This window comes from Callithrix jacchus, chromosome 12 (genome assembly GCF_049354715.1).
Source record: "Callithrix jacchus isolate 240 chromosome 12, calJac240_pri, whole genome shotgun sequence".
Lineage (NCBI taxonomy): Eukaryota > Metazoa > Chordata > Mammalia > Primates > Cebidae > Callithrix > Callithrix jacchus.
In genome coordinates, this window is record NC_133513.1 from 104542798 (window position 1) to 104566739 (window position 23942).

A 23942-nucleotide genomic window follows, 5' to 3' on the forward strand; every position below is an offset into this window, starting at 1 on the left:
TTTGAATGAATAAATGAATGTATCAATAGAATTGCTCTATGAATTCAATGAGTATACTTTTGATACAGTATTTAGTAAATTGTCTGGCACATACTAATTTGTCTGATAAATGGTGGCCTAACCTTTTCTCCCTACTTATCTCTCTCCATTTATAGAAAGGGGCATAGATCCCTGGTTAAATACTGCAGGAGAAGATCTCTGTTTGCACTAATGATGACTGTGATTTCTCTGATGAAAGGTGAGGGTGGACACCCAGCACTTTCTAGCACCATCCAGGAAGAGGTATTATCTCATTTCTCTTGACTCTCATTCACTCCCAGCCTGGAATCATTTTCTTAGCTGCACACACTGCTCAGTCCCACCTCTCACTTTAATTCTTACTCTGGGCTCTGTCCGCAATGGCTTGTCTTCTCTCTCCCCTCAGTCAGCTTCTTCTGAGTATTAGTTCTTTTGGACACAAGTTCACATAGAATAGGCACTGTATGGGCCTTTCAGAGCAGAGCGACATAGGCCCTAAGTACAGAGGCTTGATCTACTTCAAATAGAGACTCCTCCATTGGCCAAAACTGATTGAATTCCTATCTAATGCTCAGCTCAGTGCGAGGTGCAACTTTGAGAAGACCAAGATCAGGTGGCGATCTGCTGCTCTGGGATTTGGCCTAAAAGAAGAGAGGAACTCCAAATACTAGAGGCTTACCCCTTAATTACCTGAATCTGTGACCATCTTTCTTTCTCTATAGCGATAGCTTGAGTGATGCCTTAGTCCAGATAGGTTGTCAGATTTATTCCCATACATGCCAAGGAGCTTCTTCCACTTAGTGTGCTGAGAGGGCTCTGCAGGGTGACAGGAAATCAGAGGTCTTATTTCCCCTTGAGGACTCCATGGATTTTCTAATGCAGTCATAATAGTCCATTTTTCTTTTCAAAGCAGTGTATTCTTTTAGTGGAAATATTACATAAAACCCCAATGTATAGAAAACAAAAGTGAGCTGTTCCAGATACTGTATACTGCAGGAGAGGCCAGAGGTCTCAGACTTTTGCCTTTTGGCCTTCCTTTTTACTACATAATTTTCCCTTTTCATGGATCTCAGAGGTCATAATTTATACTGTAGAATTCGAAGCAAAGAAAAACAGAACAAAAGGCTACAAGAGCAAGGTGAGATGGTTTCTAAGTGACCTCAGGTTGGCTGAACTGTGTTACGTCCAGCCCTGTATACACCTCATTTTATCCAGTCTTCCCACTCACCCTTTGAGGTAGGCTTTGATAGCCCCATTTCACAGAGGAAGGAACTGAACCAAAGGGAGACTCAGGATTGTATTCATTACTACCCTGCCTTTAATGCCAAGATTCAAACCCAGATCCTTCTGACTTCAGAGTTAGAGTTTGGGTCCCCTCCTTACTTCAAACTCCCAAACTCTATTCCTCCTGGAATGGGCCATAGTAAAACTACTCTCAAGAGCATGGAGGCAGAGGATGTTTTTAAGATAACAATTTTCCCTCTAGGTCATTTTGGTCCCTCAATAGGCCTTATCCACAGCAACTCTGAAGGTCAGTGTGTTTGGTAAACAGCAAGTCTGAGCCACACATACAGGGTAGGAGTAAGACATGAGAGAACAAAATAGAGGAAGAAAAAGGCCCTAGAACCTGCCCAAGTTTACAAAATCAGCACCAAAAGATATTAGACCTCCAACCCCAGAACTTCGTTCCTAAGTCCTATGTCTCCAGAACAAAAGCAAATGTTTTGCCCAAACCAGAGCCTGGTGGATTACACATGCCCCAGAGACAGCGCCATTGAGAAGCCCTGGAAAACAGCCTCCCATTAGAGATGGTCATCTGCAGACAGTGCAGGAGGGGACACATAGCCCAACTCTGTATCTGCTCTCCAGACGCTCAGGTCTGCCAAGTGTGGAAGCTGCTCTCTAATGGGAGCCCTCAGAAATGGCACAATTGAGGCCTCCAGTAATGCAATCACTTCTAATCAGTGTTTAATGAGGATACAAGCAGCCTCAGCTTACCCCTGTTTCAAAGAGGCAACTACACATAAACCTCAATTACTTGGACATTTAAAAATAAATTTCAAATAAAATGTCCAGGTGATGGAACTAAAGGGATTAGAAAGATCTGGATGTGTGCACAGGCCTGGCATGCCTTGTCAATGCAATTGAGGTAGGCAGCTCCTGTAATGTAATAAAGCAGGCCGGCTCTGTGCCCCTAGGGGTAGAAGGGGAACAGGTCTAATTTTCCATCTCCCCCAAAAAACAGAGGAATGACAGAAGGAAGAGGACATCTCTGTACTTCTGCCCATTCAAGCTGTGTTTAGAATGTTGTCTTCCTCTCATTTTATAGTTGTAAAGAGGAAACATAGCCTCGGGCTATACAACTTAAGGTCTCTGCCCCAAACTGGCCTCTACCTGTACCACCAAATCAGATACATTACTATTTTTTATAGGTGATCATGACATTTCTTTTGCCAGTCATATCTACTTATCTTCCCCATCAACCTGCTGGTAATTTAGGTCTATAAACTTTTATTGACCATGCACCATGTGTAAAGTGCTTTTCTGGGCAAGCAGGGACACAAAGGTGAGGAAGTTACAGTCTTTACCTCAATTTACAGGGGAGAGGAAGGGATGAGGCCAACTCCCCACCTGATCTGGCTGTATGGTCATGCAAAACCAAGTCATTAGTTTCTTTAGTCCACAAAGCTCTTTCACACCTCTGAGTTTTAACCCTTGTGGAGAAGAGACAGCCCTGGGGCTCAGCTGTTTAGCTCTTCCTTTGATTGTGCAAGCTTAAGATGCTTCTGATAATTTCCTCTTATGTTTCTTTGCTAAATCTGGTAGGAGGTAAATGTCTGCAATGAGCAACCAGAGAAACACTAATACACAGGTTAGTACCATCAGTAATAATGATCACAGCTAGCATTTAATGGACAAGCATTAAGTGCTAAGCACTGGGCTAAATACTTGCATTATTTCTTTTTTGACCACCAGAACTACCCGATAAGTCGGGTATTACTATTATCTTCATTTCCCCACTTTGTAGGTTAACAAAATGTATAGGGTTGTTGTGTTAATTAAGGAAGTACATACTGTAGAGGGCACCAATGGCGTTGGCTATCAGTGCCACTCTCCCTAACCTAAGAGTTGCCACCCTCCCCATTCCTGCTGCATTCAGTGGTATTCCCTGGAGTTGTGATAGCATAGCATTCAAAACTTTAAAACCATGACTCATACAAAATAGAATGAATAGAAAGAAAATCTATTCAACTTATTATTATTTTTTTTTTGAGATGGAGTTTCGCTCTTGTTACCCAGGCTGGAGTGCAATGGCACGATCTTGGCTCACCGCAACCTCCGCCTCCTGGGTTCAGGCAATTCTCCTGCCTCAGCCTCCTGATTAGCTGGGATTACAGGCACATGCCATCATGCCCAGCTAATTTTTCGTATTTTTAGTAGAGACGGGGTTTCACCATGTTGACCAGGATGGTCTCGATCTGTTGACCTTGTGATCCACCCGCCTCAGCCTCCCAAAGTGCTGGGATTACAGGCTTGAGCCACCGTGCCTGGCCTATTCAACTTATTAATTAATGAAAGAAGCAGTAGGATAGTAAGCCTTCTTCAAAGAAAAATTAGAGGAAGAAAATGCATATAGTTGGTCAAAGGGATGTTAAAATAAATTTGCTCATAGATAATAAAATGGGTTGATGTCCTACAGGGAAGTGAAGCTATAGCTTTCTGGTTATCTTTTATCCCTTACAGAAACCGACCAGAAGATCTGTAACTTCAGAGCATCTGGGCTTTTGTCAGATAGGAAATAGCCAATTCAAACACAAGCAAATTCTCCTAGGTTAGGAGCCAGCGAACTCTTTAAAAAGCCAAGTAGGAATACTTTTGGTTTTGGAGGGCACAGGATCTCTGCTGAAGCTACTTAATTCTAACATTGTAACATGAAAATAACCTTATATGATACATAAACAAATGGATATGGCTGTGTTCAAATAAAACTTTACTTACAAAAACACATGGCTGCCAGTCATAGTTTGTCAACTGCTGTCCCAGATAATATGAATTTTGGTGAGCCAGTTAACGGTGATACATAAGAGACATGCAGTTTTCCTCTTGCTTTATCTCTAATTTTTTTTTATCATTTTTCTTCAGAGCACTAAAATGCAAATGGAGCCTCCTGAATTTGCTGATACAGTATCTTGCCCCATCTCTCATCTACATAGATACAGTGGAGCCTTCATGTTTATTCAGATGGACCACTTCCTCTCCCTGCCTAATCTTATTAGAATTGATGGGAACACAGCTGGCACCTGACCCAGTCTCCAAATTTACAATGGTGCTGATTCCTGCCTCAAGCTGGTTGCTGTCTTGAGTGGAAGAGGTGTATAACCTCTAGGGATGAGTTTTCTCTGCCTTTCATTATCTATACAGTGAAGGTAATAATGTACCTACTTCACAGGGCTGTTATGTAGTTTGAATGTAGTACTGCGCTGTTTGTAAAGCACCTGGCTTGCAGCAAAGTATGTGCACTGTAAAGATTACTTCTCTTGTCTTCAGGATTCCTCCCTCGTTCTCATCTCTGGTGACTTCAATGCTAAGTGGCTTTAGCATTGACACAGGAATTACACTGATAACACAGCTCTGCCTTCTCTTTGCTGGAGTTCAGTGCCCTCTCTCCTCCATGCTGCTGTTTTATTTCATTGTTGATGTCTAACCTTTGACTTTCATTCACATACTTCTAGTAACTTTGCGCTTTATGGTGGAGTAAGTGTGCTATCTGCTCTATTTGCTTCTGTGAACAAGAAAGAGCAGAGGAGCTATAAGGACCAAACACTGAGCAGTCTTGTGGCTGAAGGCTTTATGTAGGCCATCTTTAATCCTCACAACCATCCATTCTTAGGGACACCATTATTCCTATTTTATAGATGAGGTAACTGAGGCTCAGGAAGGCTTCAGTTGCTAGCCCAAGACTGTCCTCCTAGAAAGTGTCTGAGGGCTGGGATTCCAACCCAGGGCTGACCAACCATAAAGATATTGAATGATTTCATTCACTATAAAGGAGCACCTCAAAGTTCTCTTCATTTGGCTGAAATTTTGCCTCTTAGTTGCTTCTCTTTCTTTGGCATAAGTGATCCTCTGTTGTTGTTTTTTCCAAAAGGGAAAAAACCAATAATTTTTCAGTGCCTAAAATTAAACAAGAAGCTTTTAGGATGATGTGCTCAAACACTCCAGCAGCTCATATCCCATTTTGCATTCTTGAGCAAGTCCACAGGCAATGTCCCCACTGTGGATTTCTCACTGCTCTGGAAGTGCTTTTCAGTATTCTTACCAGGCTTTGCTCTGAACATGACAAGAATTCAGAAGCCAGAGTCACATAAAAGCAGGATGCATAGTCAGATCATTCCAGAAGGTTTATGTCCATGTCCATCAAAATGTGGCTTTACCCCTTTAACAGAATATGTCTGCTCACAAGAGAGCATATCCTATGACAGCTGGGACCAGCCATCACAGTAACCTGGAGAAACAACAGGATAGGTAAAAGATGATATGAACTTTTTGTAGAGGATGCTTACTTTTAGCTGCTGTACATTGTAACATCCTACCTATTTTTAAGAAATATGGTAGGCTGAAGTCATGGCTACTCTTCCCCCAATCCCTATTACAGATCTTGCTCCACATCCCAGTTCCATGGCAGGTTATGTCATGTGAAAAACTGGCCAATCAGATTCTCCCACCAAGGATTTAGAATCTCAAGAATGTGATACATTTATACAGAAGCAGTCAGAGATTAGTCCTGATGGCTGTGCTGGAGTTTAAAGTCTAGTGGCAGAGTGGTAAGTGTCCAGGAGTGTCAAGGCTGGTGGCAGCAGTTCAAAAAGACTGTTCCTGTCACAGAATCTTAATGGTGTCCAACCTCCTTTGGTTTCTGTCCATTTTCTGAACTTTGTTCTCCAGGATCTTGTCACTATCCTGAGTTTTCCAATAATTTTCTAGGAAATTCTTGTTCTACTTAAGCTAGCCTGATTTGGTTCCCACAGGTGGCAACTAAATACCCTGAGTGATGTGCTTCTCAATGTCCATCTGCAAGGCCTGGGTCCCCAGGCATATTACCATTCTCATTCAAAGGAGATGCCCTCAGAAGAAGTTGTCAGCATTTCCATTAAGTTGGAAGAAAAAGACAAAACGGCTCATAACTTTATATATATTTTTAGAAACTTAGCATCAAGCAGTTATTTTGGTCATCTCACTTTAATTTTGCTAATCTACTAAGCCAAAAGAGCTGTACACGCAGGAGCCCAGAGAAGGACTTTTCCTCCTGTCTGTCATCAAAATAAAAGTTTCAATAATCTCCTATCAATGCCTAGCTTATTTCTTTCATAGGAATAGAAGATTTGAGAAGTGCATTGGGGCAAAGTCCTGCTGTTGTATTATTACATAAATAAGCTGAAACCCAGGTTCTTAGTGCTTTTGTTCCAACCTGTCCTAGATGTTTCATTTCATCCTAGTCACAAAGCGATGAAGGAAACTGACATTTATTGGAAATTTGCGTGATTAAATTCATTCCTTAAATCTGCATGGTGACGTAGATATTATTGTACCCATTTCTTAGTGGAGGAAAGAGGCTCATACAGATGAAAGAACTTGCTCAGCCACAGGGCTCATGACTGTGCAGCCAGGATTAAAAGTAACTCCAAAATCCATGCGCTGTCCATTCTGCCAGTTTTGGGAAAACTGAAGCCATTGCTGCTGATAAATTCAACCACAGGTGAGACTATCTTGGCCAAAAGAAAGAATCTACTTTGGCCAAGTAATGCATGGAACTATTTTAATTGAACTACATTTCACTTTGAAAGAATGATTGTAATGAATATATAGATTGCCTAACACATAGCAGGTAGTAAAAAAATTATTAAATTAGATTAAATGATTTCTGATTTATTAAGAGGGAAAATAGTAACAGATGTCGAAATAAATAATCCAGGCTGGTGTGTGGTATTTTCCATATTTTTCAGTTTGTTTTGTTGCTTGGCAAAAATAAAAGTCCAAATTCTTTCTGGGATGTTTCATAACTGATAGATGAACTTGGCTTAACTGTTGATCCGTAGAGAGTGATTAGAAATACCAATAGCCTCAGGGTTAAATTTCCCAACTTTTGTTGTGGAAATATTTAGTCAGCTAATAATCTCTCTCCTGCTGACGACTTTGGCAAGAACTGTACCCTTGTTTTTAAAGAAACACAAAAATAATCCTCAAGGAGGATTCATACCTGCCTGATGCTCTGGAAGAGCTAGAATGACAATGAAGTAGAATTACATGCAGGAGGGAATTTAAATTACTTGCTGAATGTAATTAAAGCAAAAAAAGAAAAAACCACTGTAAACATAAGAATCGGCATCCATTATATGAATAAATTAAGCAGAAAGAAAATTCATGTGTAAAGTCCCAAAGGATTGATTGGAAATATATTTTTTTTTTCTGGAGTCTTGCTATGTTGCCCAAGCTGGCTTCAAAATCCCAGGTTCGGGCAACACTTCCACCTCAATCTCCTAAGTAGCTTGGACTAGAGGTATGCAATGCTATAGCCAGCCTGGAAATTTAAAAAATGTGATCTCTGCGAGGGAGAGTAAAAGCAGCTTAAAAATATTTCTATTTGAGGCCAGCCCCATTTATCCATCCATCCATCCTGAATACATATTGCACTTCCATTGAGGAGAACAGAAAGATATGAAGACAGGCTGTTCCCCTTGAGGAGCTCAATGTAAGTAACACAATTTATTCTTTGTAATTTTTAAGCTAATATTTATTTAGCATTTACTATGCAACATGCACTATGCTTAAAAAGCAGGAAAAAAATCCCATTCAACTTTCACAACTACCCCATGAAAATACGGTTATTTCCATTTTCCTTCCAGGAAACTAAGGTGCAGAAAAGTTACATAATGTATACATATACAGTGAGCTAATGAGTCCAAGTCCATCTGATTCCAAAATCAAGGGCATGCTTTTAAGTACTGTGCTATAATGCCAGTTTATAGAGGCACAAAATCAGAACACAAACTAGGTTCTATATCTGGCAAATAGTGATAGTTATATTTTTAGAATGTGAAAATTATAATCCTTATAAGGTGTGTGTGTGTGTGTGTGTATGTGTGTGTGTGTGTGTGTGTGTGTGTGTGTGTGTGTTTCCTGAAGGATTAGTATAAACTCTTGGAGGGAGGATTAAGGAAGAAAAGGTATGGATCAAGAAATGCTTTATGAATTATTGGCAGTAAGTCTGATCCTTAAAAAATGGATAGAAGGAGACTATCTGGTAAGAGAGAACAGTGTAAGCAAACGCGTAGAGAGAAAAATGTGTTCTAAGGGCTTGTGAAGAAGGGGCCATCCAGAAAGTATTATCAAAGTACCTGTCTTGCATCCGAATAGATCTTCTTTGGTTGCTAAAAGTCTAAACTTCCACCATTTGAGAAATATGCCTTTTGACATTAGAGCTTCCAGTCTTTGTTCTGTCAACAAGAGTATCCTATTAAACACCAGAACTCCTGGGAGAGCTGATTAAGCAATTTGTTCTCAACTATGAAATTAAAATCCTGGCAGGAAAAAGACGGCATGTTGACGTTCTTATTCAGGTACTATTTCAAAGATATGGACGATATTAAAGGAGACCAAGAAGGGCTGGTTAAGAATCCCAGGGAATAGCAACAGGGAAGCTCCCATCCTTCCTCCCTCCTCCCCTGGTGAGGCGAGAGCCATTCCTGGATCCCCAAGAGAGCTGCAGATGCAACTCAGGTTGCAGATGTGGAAACAGGATGCCCATCAGGAGTTGAGCGGACTTTGAAAGGGGAGCCCAGGCCAACAGAGAAAGAGATGAAAACAAATACACTAAGCTCTCCTCCTGTCTTTCTGTGTGCTGATGGTGTCTCCCACTGGTCAGACCCAACAGGAAGCCAGAGTGCAAAGGCATGCAGCTGAAGCAATTGAAACATGACAAACAGGGGGCCCTCCCAGGGCAAAAAGCAGACTGGGGAAAGGTGGGGAGAAGATCTGGAAAAACAAATGGAGAATGGTCTGCCCGAGGGCTTACAGTGGTCAGGTGGGACAGAGGTCATGTGTCACTAATTGCATTTAAAGTAATGAGCTTGCAAATTAATTTATTTTGGTTTTGTAAATTAAGGCAGTATTCGACATCATCCCTTGTAATAGCTTTCTCTAACTCACCTAAATTTAGATTGTCTTTTAAGTTTATGAGAGAAAGGGAAGTGGTATAGCCGGTAGGCTGGGGATTGTCTGTGATCCTTCATGCACTCAGCAGTGGGTCTGATGTGAGTGGCATTCATCATGTGTATTGCATGGAGAGAATGGGGGATCATTGCTTTGAGTCAACCAGCCAGCCTAAGGTGGGAATTGATAGTTGATCAGATCTCTTCCCCACTAGTGATGGAGGAAGGAAGGGAGAGTGAGGAAGCAGAAAGAAATGTGTGTGATCAGAACATTGGGAAAGGAAGGAGGGCAGAAAGAAGGGGCAAAACTAAAAATACAACAGTGTTAAGATTTTGCCTAGAGTTGCCCCTTTTAGGGTAAGAAGCCTCCTCCCTCTCTGACTCAACCATGTGGAGCCAGTTGTAATCAGGTGTGAAGAGTAGCATCTAGTATCATGTCTTCTCTGTTTGCGGATGGGGGTGATCACACACACACACACACACACACACACACCCCTCAGAGTCAATTTTTATAACAGTACAATAATGAATTCAAGCTGCTGTTGTAAACAGACGGTAGATAGAGGGCTGTTTGGAAAACAATTCTCTCCCTTATCTCAGAGTGATACAGAGAATGTCCAAGAGTGGTGTGTGTGTATCTGCATATGTGCATGTGTGTGCACATATGTAACAATCTCCCTCTAAGCTCTGAGAACACGTTTGCCAGAGAGTTTGGGAGATGGAAGTTCAAAAGTGCTACTTTTATGCTCATAATTATCTGTTTCCCTATTAAAAAATATTAAATGTCTTCTTGAGGCAATTTTGAGACTTTCTTTCTCCACATGCACATGCACACACACACGTACAAATGCACAGTGAGATGCATGATTGCACGCATAATAAACTCAAAAACTTAACTTCAGTACACTGCACAAATCAAATAAGGCAAACATATCCTTGGCAAGACTTGAAGTAAATGCTAGAGTCTTCCCAGAAATAAACAGTTCCATAATAACAGAAGGGAAAAGAAAATAAACTAAAACTTCTAAGTCCATCTTTATTACAGGGAAAGTCCACTAAAGTTTTCTTAAGAAGCTGATACCAAATCCTAAAAATCCATTCTGAATTCCGAGGGTCAACTTTCCATCCCAAGTCATTACTTACTGGGGCAGCATTTCCATTATACATGTTGAGCCATGGCTTATAGATAAATAAGGAATTTAGAATCCAGCATTTGAATTCATTAAGCTGCTTCCAGTAAGTAATTTGAAACTCTGAGAAATGCCAAAAACATAATTACCAATCCAAATAGCTCTTTTTATCTGAATAAGTAAAAATGGAGATCAGTATCTGGTTAATGGGGATCTTTTCCTATTATATTTTTAATGTGTGACGTGGACTGTAATGATCACTTTGTATCATTACATTGTCACTATCATTGGAAACATCCTGTAGAGAAGAGCAGATGATTGACTTGAAATGTGCTAGCAAGGAGAGATGTCATCTTCTGCAGATACTGCACTTAAAACTTGGGGAACTCCTAGGAGTCTGTTGAGTCTCTCCATGGATTTTCCTGAGGTTTTCATTCAAATGCAAATGATGCCAGAAGGCTCTCTCCATAGGAAAGAGGCCTAGAGAATTTGTCAGGACTTCAAGAGAAAACAAACAAAAAATCTTACTGTATCTCTTGCTTAAACTTACACTGTGATCACAACCAATTTTGGTTCACACATTCTCCAGTTTCCCCAGAATAAGAATAATTTTGTCCCTTCCAGACAACAGACAACCTATAGGGTTCTTACAAGGTCCACAAAGACCCAAACTGTCCCTCCAAATCTCAGGAACCACTGGAAGGGCAGTGGGTCAAAGGAGTCAGGGTCTGCAAACAGTGTGTGAAATCGAAACTGGCTCCACACCTTCCCCATCAAGGTCGCCTGTCTCCAGTAACCCAAGCTCAAAACTTGAGGCTGCTTTGATTTCTCCTCATCCTCTTTCAAAGGAACTTAGTACTCAAGTCCTTATCACTGCATGCCACAGCTTGCAGTTGATCTCAACAGGTGAGCCATGGCGTGGCAGGGAAGCACTGGTTGAGTGCCCAGCACTGGTTGGTTGTCCAGCTAACTCTTATTCCATTTCTTCTCTCTGCTGGCCAAAGCCATGTCCCGCTCTAGAGGCTAAACATGCCAGGCCTGGCTTTCTCAGTTTCCCTTGCAGCTAAGGCATGGGACTGAGACCCAGCCCTAGCCAATGGACCAAGTCTCTTAGGAGAACTCTGGAAAAGGTTTTCTCCTTCCAATACAAAGAGATGCACTATGCACACTTAAGGATGGTTAAAATTAAAAGGACTGACAATATCCAACATTGGAGAGGATGGGGAGCAACGAGATGTTTTCCACATTGCTGATCACATTATAAAAAGATCCAAATACTTTGGAAAAGAGTTTGTAGCTTTATACAAAGTTGAATATACGTTAATTGATCCAGCAACTTCACTCCTCAATATTTAGTCAAAAGAAATTAAAACACGACTATGAAATGCTGCACATGAGTACTAAAAGCAGAGCATATTCATAATAGCCCCAAACTGGAAACTCAAATGCACACCAACAGTGAATGGATAAACAAATTATAGTTTTCTCATAAAACAGAATACTAAGCATGAGTAAAGAAGAATACCATGAATGCATCTCATGAACTTGCTGAATAAAGAAGGTAGATACATTGGGAGGCCGAGGCAGGTGGATCACGAGGTCAACAGATCGAGACCATCCTGGTCAACATGGTAAAACCCCGTCTCTACTAAAAATACAAAAAATTAGCTGGGCGTGGTGGCACATGCCTGTAATCCCAGCTACTCGGGAGGCTGAGGCAGGAGAATTGCCTGAACCCAGGAGGCAGAGGTTGCGGTGAGCCGAGATCGCGCCATTGCACTCCAGCCTGGGTAACTAGAGCAAAACTCCGTCTCAAAAAAAAAAAGGTAGATACAAAAGAATAGTAAATAATTATATTTCCATAAAATTACATGAAAGGCAAATCTAATCTACAGTGACAGAAAGTCAATCAGTGGCTGTCTATAGCTGGAGGTAGTAAGAGTGGGCACAGGGAACTTCTGGGGGTGACAGCAATGTTTTATATCCTGATTATCTTATTACATGGATGCAAACATTATTGAACTATATACTTATTATAGGAATGCTTATTATCTATAAATTTTATCTCAATAACACTGATTTTTTTAAAAAAGAGAAATAAATAAATAATCAGACCACCAAAGGCTTAGAACTGTGAAACTGAGTTTCAGAGGTGGTTTGAATTACTGTTGAATTTTGCATTGAATTATATTTAATGGTTCAATTTCAGAATAACATATTATCAATAAGATTCATTATTTCTGACATTTCTTTAAACATTTTTTATGTTTGAGTTCTTATTATATGCTGAGTTCTCTCTCTCTCCTTTAATCCTTACTGTCTAAAGTAAGGATTACTTCAGTGATGATTATATCAGCTAAGAAAACAGGAACTTCTTTAAACTTTTGAGCATGAAGAATTTGATTCGGGAAATTGGTTATAGCAAAATGAGAGAGCTGAGAAGGCAAAAAGGGTCAGTGAGGCAACCCAGAGATTAGCAGTAGCAGGAAGCTGCTACTCCCTCTGGGGCTGGAGGCACAATAGGGGGAGTTGGAGTTACCAGGTTCAGAAGCAAGACTCGCAGAGAGAGGGTCCACCCTGAATAAGCTGGAGCCCTGGAAGAGATACTATTGTCAAAGGCACAGTGGGAAGTGGAGAGAGTGGGAGAAATACCTTGACATGTCTCTGACTCCTAAGCCTTTTGCCAGTGTGTCCCATGGGTTAGATCAGCCCAGGAGCCAGAGAGCAAGGGAGCCTAAACAAATGTGGTTCCCATCAACACAGAGCAAAGCCGGAGGAGAGAGAATGAATCCACTGAGGGCAGACAGACATTGACCGACACAAATGTCTTTGTTTTATCAACTTCCTTGACTTACTCTGTGACTGCCGCCTCAACAGTTCCCTCCAAAATAGAGGCAACTGGGAAAGCAGACCCTGTACGAGGAGCAATAGCTCAAGTTGATGTTTTTAGCGTCCCTTCCTTTAATCCTAAAGAGATGAAGAGATTCGAGCCAAGGCAATAAAAACAGCTGGCACTTATCTCTCAATCGCTTCACTGGGGTGGAATACACCAGCCAATTCAGCTAGGAATCCACCAGATGACATTTTATAAAGTACGACATGCATTAGGCATCAGCTTTAGGTATTTTCCCAAGGGCAACGTTCAGGCACGCGAATGATGAGGGCACCAATAGAGGCATGTTACGGACTGAGTTGTGTCCTCCCTCAAATTCATAAGTTAAAGTCAAGACAGGCACTTTAAAGAGAAAATTAAGGTTTAATGAGGCCCAGGGTGGGGTCCTAATGCAATAAGACAGATGTCATAAAAAGAGGAAGAGACATGACATGAGGGGCGCATGTGCATAGAGAAAAGTCCATGTGAGGACACAGCGAGGAGGCCAGCCAAGGAGAGAGGCCTCAGGGAAAACCAAACCTGCCAACACCTTGGCCTTGCACTAAAGTCTCCAGACTTTAAATTTCTTCTGTTTAAGCTACCTGACTTGTGGTATGTTGTTATGGCAGACCTAGCAGATTCCTACAAGGTACCGAGCACAATACATCCAACAAGAGAAGGCTCTTTGCTGTTTTCAAAGATGCTTCCAGGAGGTCACTTGCATTCAACTACCTATGCCCCAAAATCATTTACCAGGCAACCAACTTGTTTCTATAGTCAGAGATGAGGCTTCAATACACATCCATGGGAGAAAGTCATGGCAATGATCCAAACTTGTACATAGACACAAATGATCTTCTTGAGAGTAAGTTGTAAAGCAGTGGGGGAAAGAATGAAGGAACTGGGTATTCAAAAAGAAGGGGTTTCAAAGAGGAGTGTGGTGGGGGGAGGGAATTGTGGACACTGAAAATAAAAATTTTCTAAGTTTACAAATTTGCCCTGTTGGCCTGGCTGAGGTCATGGTTAAGGATTTTTTATTCTTCTTTATAGAAGTGATTTTTAAAAAGGGTTCAATAGCATACAGGGCAGTAAATCAGCAAGCTATTATTTGACATGTTTCTTTCTCCAGACCATTTTACATAGAAAGTTACTAAAATAGTCTACTTTGGAGGTTTTTTCTTAATCTTACAATTCTTGATTGATCAGGACACAACAGTTCTGTGTCAGTATAATTATGAGAATATTGTTTAATGAAAAATCTTAAAATGATGTTCAAATAAACCAATGATGCTCAAATAGGCCGTGACAGTTTGGTGATCCCAGGAGCTTCCGTGTGATTGCTTTTGATGAAAGTAGTTTTAAAAAGTGAATGAATATTATGCAATTGGCATTGCTCTCAGGTCCTCCCTGGGTCTGAGCAGTGATTCAGGATCTGATTTCGGATTAATAGTTTCACATTTTCCCCTGGAAACCAACCCAAGCCCTGTAGGTCACAAGTGAACTCGATAAACACAAGAGAGGGAGCATGTTGGGATCTGGGGAAGAGAAGTAGGGTTTTTTGGTTAAGGTTATCTTAGGAGGATGCAAAGGAGAAAACTGCAGCAAGGCTTGAAGCCCTGCTGAAGAGAATCTATGTGCAGAAGCACTAGGTTACTTCCACCTCCAGAAACCAAATTTGGGAGTTTCTGATGCAATTCGTCCATATCTTTCAGAGCCTTGCTACGCAATATGTAGTCCCAGATCAGCAGTATCAGCAAACCTGGAAGCTCATTGGAAATATAGACCCCCCCAGACCTATCAAATCAGAATCTGTATTTCAACAAGGTCCTCAGATGACTTCTATGCCCATGGAATTTTGAGATGCAATTCTCTAGAGTATTGTTCAGCCAGATGGATGTGGAAGGCATTGCATCATTCTGCCAGGGCTTGATTGTACATGCAAGGCTTTCATTCCCATCATGAAGAATAAAGCTGAGGGGAAAAGACAGAGAGAACAGAAACAGGACTGAGGTTGTTTCCTACCCAACAACCTCTCCCTCCAACTGTGCCAGGCCATTTTTCAGAAGCGGTAGTGACCAGCACCTACTGAAGTTGCAATGGCCTGCCTAGACTATGGGGCAAGGGCTCCCTGACTGCCACTGAAACTGTTGTCAGAAAATGCACCACTCTGGATAACTGGTGCAGGGTTCATCTCCCTTTCCAATCCTGTTTCTCAGGTCTCCCCTGTGCCTGCAAGAGGTGAGTACAAATTGGTTGCTGCTGCCACCCCATATTTAAAACCCAGCACCAAACAGGTTGCCACTGGTATTGGGGAGACCATGATCAGTGCTGAGGAACTTGAAGTCATAAGCTAAAACTGTCAAGTAAATTAAGAGATTCAAGACTTGATGTGATAACCACTTGGAAATCTTGTAGCATTTTGGTATAGATTGAAATAAGTCTTCCCAATATTCCTATGTTGAAGTCTCAATGTGATTGCATTTAGAGATAGGGCTTTTAAGAGGTAAAGATAAATAAGGTCATAAGGGTTGAGTCATGATCTGATAGGACTGGTGACCTTATAAGAGGAGGAATACACAGAAATCTCTATCTCCATGTGCACTTACTGAGGAAAGACCATATGAACACACAGTGAGAAGCAGGCTGTCTGCCAGCCAGGAAGAGTCCTCACCAGAAACGCATCATGTGGTATCCTAGTCTCACACTTCTAGCCTCTAGACTTACGAGACAATAAATTTTTGTCATTTAAATAGCCTGAGAAAATTTAGACATACTGCCCCAGGGAAAAGGACTGTTGGAGCCTAGATTCCTAAAAAGAAAGGAAATGGTTCCAAATTCAAAGTTTATCTGCTGGGAGTGGTAATTTTTTTGCTAATGACCTGTTGCTATGCATAACTTCTGAAGAAATGTCCATTGTGTTCAACAGGAGTATGTACTACTCATGCTTTTTATTACTTGCTGAAACTCACACTCTGGGGGAGGAAGGATGTATCAACACTCGCATTGCAGATGAAGTACCAACACACACACTGGTCCATTTACAGTCTAAAGCCTGATTTGTTAAGGACTGAGAGGTTTTCTGGGACACAGAACTTTCAGTGTTAAAACCAGAAAAGTCCCAGGCAAACCAGGACAAAATGATTATCCTAAATTGGCTAAGTGTCACCTGTAAGACCAGTAGTGACATGCAGTGATAAAATAGAGCATTTGTTAAAAGGGAGTAAGAACCCTGGACTAGAGCCCCGGTCTAATTTTACCATTGTGTATCCTACTACTTCCTCTCTCTAGGTCTAATTCTCCTCCCTGGGAAATGAGGGACTAGATTATTCCTAAAGGATGTTCCAGTTTCAATATGCTACAGTGTTTGATTTGTGGGTTGTTCTGTCAATTGAGAGTTGGGGAGATCCAATTGTATTAATCCACAAAATAACCCAAGAAGAAGAAATTTCTGAGCTAGGCGCAGCGATATAACTGTGCCTGTTACTGCCTTTATGGAACTTGCTCCCTACTGAGAGCAAGAGATGATAAATAGGAATTGATATGACAAGTGCCGAGAAATAAATAAGAAAGTGTTCTGATAGACAGTGATTGGACATCTTCTCAGAACAAGGAATGTTGTTTTAGCTGACACTGGCAAACTTGGGAGCTCATTAGAAATTCAGACCCCCAGACCTATCAAATCAGAATCTGCATTTCAACAAGATCAGCAGATGACCTCTATGCCCATGGAATTTTGAGATGCAAACCTTTAAAGAGCCAAACATGAAAAACTGGGAAGGGATAGTGTATTAGCCTGTTCTCACACTGCTATAATGACAGACCTGAGACTGGGTAATTTATAAAGGAAAGAGGTTTTAGTTGACTCACAGTTCTACATGCCTGGGGAGGCCTCAGGAAACTTAAAATCATGGCAGAAGGTGAGAGAGAAACAAAGACCATGTTATACATGGCGGCAAGCAAGAGAGAGCAAATGAGCAAAGGAGGAAGAGCCCCTTATGAAACCATCAGATCTTGCAAGAACTCACTCACGGTCCAACAGCAAGGGGGGAACTGCTCCCATAATCCAATCACCTCCCACCAGGTCCCACCCTTGATACATGGGGATTATTGAAATTACAATTTGAGATCAGGTTTTGGTGGGGACACAGAGCCAAACCATATCAGACAGGAAAGGTCAAGCACATAGGACGCTGCAAGGAGAGAGATTGTGAAATTAAAGAAGCAGAAAGGACTGCAGATGAATGGAACATTGTGAGGCAGAAGATAGTGGAAAGAAATAAAGCTTTAGAAGTAGACAGGAGCTAGATCGCATTAGGCTTTTAGGCCACAGTAGGTAGTTTTATCTTATGTGCCAAGAGAAGACATCAAAGGGTCTGAAATTATATTAGAGTTTTAAAAAACTGGTTAACCTCACTCAATAAATTACTAGTGTATAATTGTGGATTACACAAATAACTACGTGTATAATAATGTAATATGACAGTCATGACAGGAATGTTCCTGTTCCATAAGTTTGGTTGTAATTAACCAGGAAGAGCCATCAAAGGTTTGATGCAAGTTCAGGATAACTTACATCAATAATTGTACCTCATCACTTTAAAGTTTAGCGTCCACTTCAGCATGACTTTCAGGGTAAATGACTAAATACATCTGTGGCTCAAATTACCCCAACATACCCCTTTGGGAGCAGAATGTTACTTGGAACATAGTCTTATAATTAAGGTCTAATTGTTATTGATGTTCAGACAAATGTTCTTGCTGGCTTCATCTCTAAGAAAGTAAAAACCAGATTTTTTCCCCTTTCCTTACTGACAAATAACATTTGAGTAAGTGCTCAAGGAGATATTACCTCTGATTTTAGATCTTGACTGGAGTTTAAATTAAAGCAGAAAGGACCAAAAATTTGATCTGCGTGGGCTGAAGGTTTATCCCCCACCCATTACAAGAACATCTGAGATAGCTTCAAAAATTAAGCACTGAAAAAAACAGTGCAATAAATAGAATAAAAAACAGAGTACAAATCTCTTCCTCTTTCAAAAGGGAATGACTTTACAATAGATGAACTCAATAACTAAATTTTGCCACGAATTTTCTGGAAACCAAGACAAGAGAGTGGCAGTTTGCATACTGTTTATTATCTGATTTTTAAAATAACACATCAGAATCGCTCTGCAGAAACAGACTTTTCTTTGAACTCCACAGAAAGAAATTTATCCTGTACATGTTTATAAAAAGGACATTGGGTATCTAGTGGACAATACATTCAACTAAAATTTTGCAAGAAAGAAGATAGAAATGCAGTTAAAAATGAATGTTTCTTGGGCCAGTGTCTGTAAAAGTTAAGACAGGTATAAATCCACAAAGCCAAGGTAATGTGGTCTAGATACTTTGCTTTATGACAGGGACTGTGTTTAGAGAAGCTGGAAGAAAGAAGACATTTCCTAACATGTCCATCAGACACTTTCTCCTAAATTACAACTGTTTTAAGCAAGTCTTTGATCAGTATTGGGTTGCAGTCAATTTGGAAAAGTACAAATCTCAGGGAAGGCAGACATTTAGGACTATCAGTCAAAGTGTGTTCTAAATGGCCAGTGATGAGGGCGGCTGAGCTGTGCTGCTGGGCTGGGAGGTCAAGATAGAGACTTATCTGGAGCATGTCCCACTTCATCACAAGTTTGCCGGAGAAAGATACATATTTTCCTTGGAAAAGAGCTTTGAATATTCTTGAGAACTCACACAATCCTTTGTTGTAAACCCAGATTTCCATCCCCGAAGTCATGAAGAAAGGAAAAGTGTGTGCAGGTGTCAAAGGGAGCATGTGACTCGAGGGGGATATCATTTCATGGGGAAGTTTGTTTGCTGATTCTATGGCTTCTCTCACAGCTGTTTAAGTCAAACCTATATAATACATTGATAGTTTTACATTTTTAAACTTTCTTAATCATTGTGTTCTAATTTGGCTTTGTGTCTTTGCTAAATTAAAAGGCTGGGTTATATCTATCTTTTCTTTTCATTAAAATTATTTACTTTTTTTTTGAGACGGAGTCTTGCTCTGTCACCCAGGCTGGCATGCAGAGGCACAATCTTGGCTCACTGCAACTTCTGTCTCCTGAATTCAAGCGATTCTCCTGCCTCAGCCTTCTGAGTAGATGGGAGTATAGGTATGTCCCACCACACCTGGCTCATTTTTGTATTTTTAGTAGAGATTGGGTTTCACCATGTTGGCCAGGCTGGTCTCGAAATCCCAACCTCAAATGATCCATCTGCCTTGGCCTCCCAAAGTGCTGGGATTACAGGTACGAGGCACCATGCCTGGCTAGAATTATTTACTATTAAAAATTAAGACTAAATATTAATTTCTTCAGTTTGCAACTTGATTGTGTGTGCATGTAGAATTTTATTCAGTTATGTAACATATACATCTTGTCCTTCTAGCTGGATCGTTCTTAAGGTAAATAAATGTAACAGCAATGCACTTACACGGGGCATTTATTATAACATTGACTAGGAAGTCAGCTATGCCAAGGTACGCAGCTCTCACAAGAAGACTTATTCCTGGATAAACTCAATCTGCTTGGATGTAGGTATTTTCCATGTGGACTCCACTGAGTCCATTATTAGTCTCCACAAGTTCTTCAAGGCCATAGTACCTGCCCTCTGGGAACCTAGAGAAGCAGAGGCTTAGCACAATTCCTGTACAAAGTAGGTAATGGATACACGTTTCCTGAATAACTAACCAAACAAATGATGAGAAAGTTTCACATACAGCCATAACATAGGACTGACTATGAAAGCCAGAAGATAAATACCAAGAGGTACTGAGTTTAAGGAGGAAAAGAGGAAAACTATATCCAGCTGGGTGAATCAGCAAAGGCCCTAGAGAAAGGGTAATATTTAGATGAGAATGGAAGAAGGAAAAGAATTTTAGGCTATGAAGATTGAAAAGGAAAATAAATGTAGTGATTACTGTCTTCACCTGGGCAGCACCAATCCCAGCACAAGAGTAGCAGACTCTGCCGTACTAGCTAGTGTGTGGCAGATGAGTCAAGTTAGGCCAATCATCACTTCACTTTAATTTAATTTGATTTATTTTATTTTATGTTTTTGAGACAGGGTCTCTCTCTGTTGCCAAGGCTGGACTGCAGTGATACAATAATAGTTCCCTGCAGCCTAGACCTTCTGGGCTCAATCAATCTTCCTACCTCAACCTCCCAATTAGCTGGGACTACAGATACATGCCATCATGCCTGACTGATTTTTTTTTTGGTAGAGTTGGGGTTTCGCCATGTTGCTTAGGCTGGTCTTAAACTTTGGGGCTCAAGCAATCCTCCCATCCAGTCTCCCAAGTGCTGAGATTAGAAGAGTGAGCCACTGCCCCAGCTAGGAGACTTTAGTCTCTGCAATAGAATACCTTGAGGCTAAGAGACACTTCATTCAAGCAAGGTCTCTCCTAAGGGTCTGGAACTTGAACACACAAGATGGAGAAGCTAAGAGGGAGTTGACTGGGGTAAAGCCACCTTGAAGACAGCCACTGGAAGAAGGTTCCCAGGCTCCTTTTGCTCAGATCTCTGAACTGCCTTGGGACATGGACCTCAGAACACTGAATTGTCCTGCTCTTCTTTTGAGTCTGTGAGCTACCCTTCCTGTTAATAACACTCCAGCTCCTTTATTTTTGTTAAGTCAGTACAAGTCAGTTTATTCCTTACAAAGAATTCTTAACTACACAACTAACAGGGAGGCATGGAAGCAAGAAAATAGGAATTCAGAAAGATTGAGTATTTTAGCAGGAGTAAAGTATAGGAAAATAATGGGCTATGATACTGGAGAAAGAAAAATGACCTTATTGTTGTGGAATTTAGAGTCCAGGGTGAGGTTCAGTTGATCTCCTTATTCACAGATCCTGCATTCCCAAATTTACTGACTAAAAGTTACTTCTTGTCCCTAAATCATTACTCATGGTGCTTTCACGGTCGTTCTGATACACACAGAATGGCAAAAAAAAATTGATGCCCACATTCCCAGCTGAGGTCAAAGGTCAAACAAGCTGAGGTTTTTGTCTTTTTGAAAAAAAAACCTTCTAAATATTACAGTATTTAAATGACATAGGTTGTATATATTCAAGGTGTACAATGTGATAATTTGTGTAACAATTATCATAATCAGATGAACACATCTTGTTTTAGCTCTCGTAACTATAAACAAGTATCCTATTTGTGGTATATTTAGTGACATGTATTTCACCCTTTTGTGCTTTTTGTTGATGATTTCACTGTTTAAAATGCCCCCCAAGTATAGTGCTAAAATGCTGTCCAGAGTTCCTAGGTGCAAGCAAGCTGTGATGTGCCTTAAAGGCAAAATCCGTGTTTTAGATAAGCTTCAAAAGGCAGGATTTACATGTTGCTGGCCATGTGTTCAGTGTTAATTAATCAGTAATATGTATTAAATGTCTTTAGACACAGACACATACAACAGATTATATATTGATTGACTGACAAAAATTTAGTGAGTGGGGCTTTCTGGAACCTAAACCTATTGTCCCTAGAAGCAATGGTTCAGCATGCTCTAATTCAGTATTAACAGTGACATTCTAGAACATAACTACTGTAACTAATAAAAATAAACTATACTTAGATTTAACTTTATAATCAAAGGGGAGTTATTGAAGGTGTTGAACACAGAACTGATGTGTTTATAACTGTGCAATGGGAGAATTATTTGTGTGGCAAATATGCAGAGTCTATTTAAGCTGAGGGAGGCTAGAATCAAGGAGACCAATGGAGGCTGTCTGGGAAGTTACCTTCTAGCAGTGAAGAAGGTAGGTAAGAACTTTCTTAAGAACTGTGGTACCAGAAAAGAAGACATGCAGGTGAGATATTGAGAAGGCAGAAAATATAGGAAGTTTGTGACTCTGGGACCAAGTTGAAGAACAAATCAAAAGAAACACTAAAATTTCGAGTCTGGATGAGTGGGAGAAAGACTGACAAGGCAAAAAGGTATGTCAGCCAAGAAGATGGTCAGGAGAGGAAGATGATGGATTCAATCTTAGATGTGCTGAGTGGGAGGCCTGTTGGTATGTCAATGAATAGTTAATACTCAACAAGCAACAGTTGTATTATTGATAATAATTATGAGGAGGAGAAAAGTGGTGGCAGATGAAGAAGAGAGGGAAGAGAAAAATACTGCAGACACTTGCCAGGACAGCTGGCACTCAGATACCCTCTTCATAGCCAATATCCAAAATGGCTGAGCTCTGGATAGCCCCCAAATGCTGGTCACTGCATCCCTTACTGTGCAAATTAGGGTGTGACACAGCAGAATTGCTGGAGTTTTTATCTTTCAGCAATCAACTCTTGCAATGCAAACATCATATGGACTCATGTTTCTTGAGCCCACCCATCTCACCCAAGAGCGATTCCAGCATCAGCAACAAGCTGTGTCTAGGAGCAGCTCTTGTCAGCAGCCCCCAGAAAAAAACTCTCCTCTACTCTATCCAGAGGCTCAGACCTTGTCTGGGAGGCCTGGAGCTTACGTGCAAAGCTGAACCTGGAGATCGGAGGGTCTGCTGCTGCACTGTTGCTCCATTAGAGAGGAGCTTGGAGCTGGGCCCGGTGGCTCACGCCTGTAATCCCAGCAGGGAGGCTGAGGTGCGTGGATCACAAGGTCAAGAGATCGAGACCATCCTGGTCAACATGGTGAAACCCCGTCTCTACTAAAAATACAAAACATTAGCTAGGCATAGCGCCTGTAATCCCAGCTACTCAGGAGGCTGAGGCAGGAGAATTGCTTGAACCCAGGAGGCGGAGGTTGCCATAAGCCGAGATCGCACCATTGCACTCCAACCTGGGCAACAAGAGCAAAACTCCATCTCAAAAAAAAAAAAAAAAAAAGAGAGAATGAGAAGCTTGGATGGTGCCTTCTGCTCTGAGCCTCTGTCTTTTTGACCAAGATTTCTTCTATCTCAAAAGCCTGGTGTGAGCAAGAAGAAAGTTCCTCCTCCTTCTTGTCCCATGGATTGCCTAATTCCTTGGCCTCGATTTCCTTCAAGGGAAAATTCTATCCCCACCTATTTGGATAGTCTTACCTAATGGACCCCTCAATTGTACAATCACAGACAAGCCTAAGATTGGTTGATTTCTGAAGACCTAGATAATTTAGTATAATTCAGTCCCCTCATTAAAGTTCTATAGATCTCTGCTGTATGCCAACGGTCTATAGGTTGGTTTGGATGCTATGGTTAGTGTATACTGCATACTTTCATTCCCTGGATGCCCTTAAGAGTAAGCTATCACCTTCATTTTTTCCAACTTCGCCAGTGGCCATCAATCCTGCAGCTCTGTCCTGCGGCTCCAGAAGCGAGCTTGCATAAGGAGAAATGCCAGCATCAGTTGGCACAGTGGAGAATCAGTGTCAATGTGTCTGCAGCATCTCCTCACTCACCTGGCTGAGGTGATGGGGACAGCATCTCAGAGGGGGTGAGTAGTGGAGGAAGAATCCAAGCTAGGTGTATTAGTCCATTCTCACACTGCTATGAGTAATAGACTCATATGAGAATGGACTAATACCAAGACTGGGTAATTTATAAAGCAAAGAGGTTGAATTGACTCAGACTTTTGCATTGCTGGGGAGGCCTTAGGAAACTTACAGTCATGGCAGAAGGCAAAGGAGAAGCAAGGCACCTTCTTCACAGGGCATCAGGACAGAGTGAGTGCAAAC

At 41.1% G+C, this 23942-nt stretch overlaps 1 long non-coding RNA gene across 7 annotated transcripts in view; it reads right to left on the bottom strand.

The window, feature by feature from the left end:
* LOC118146391 (uncharacterized) overlaps nt 1-23942 on the bottom strand; it is a 177930-nt gene that overhangs the window by 39324 nt on the left and 114664 nt on the right. For all 7 annotated transcript variants that reach the window (XR_008475654.2, XR_008475659.2, XR_008475658.2 and 4 more), the window contains one exon: nt 709-834. This is a non-coding gene — a long non-coding RNA (uncharacterized LOC118146391). The remainder of the gene's footprint in view (nt 1-708; nt 835-23942) is intronic.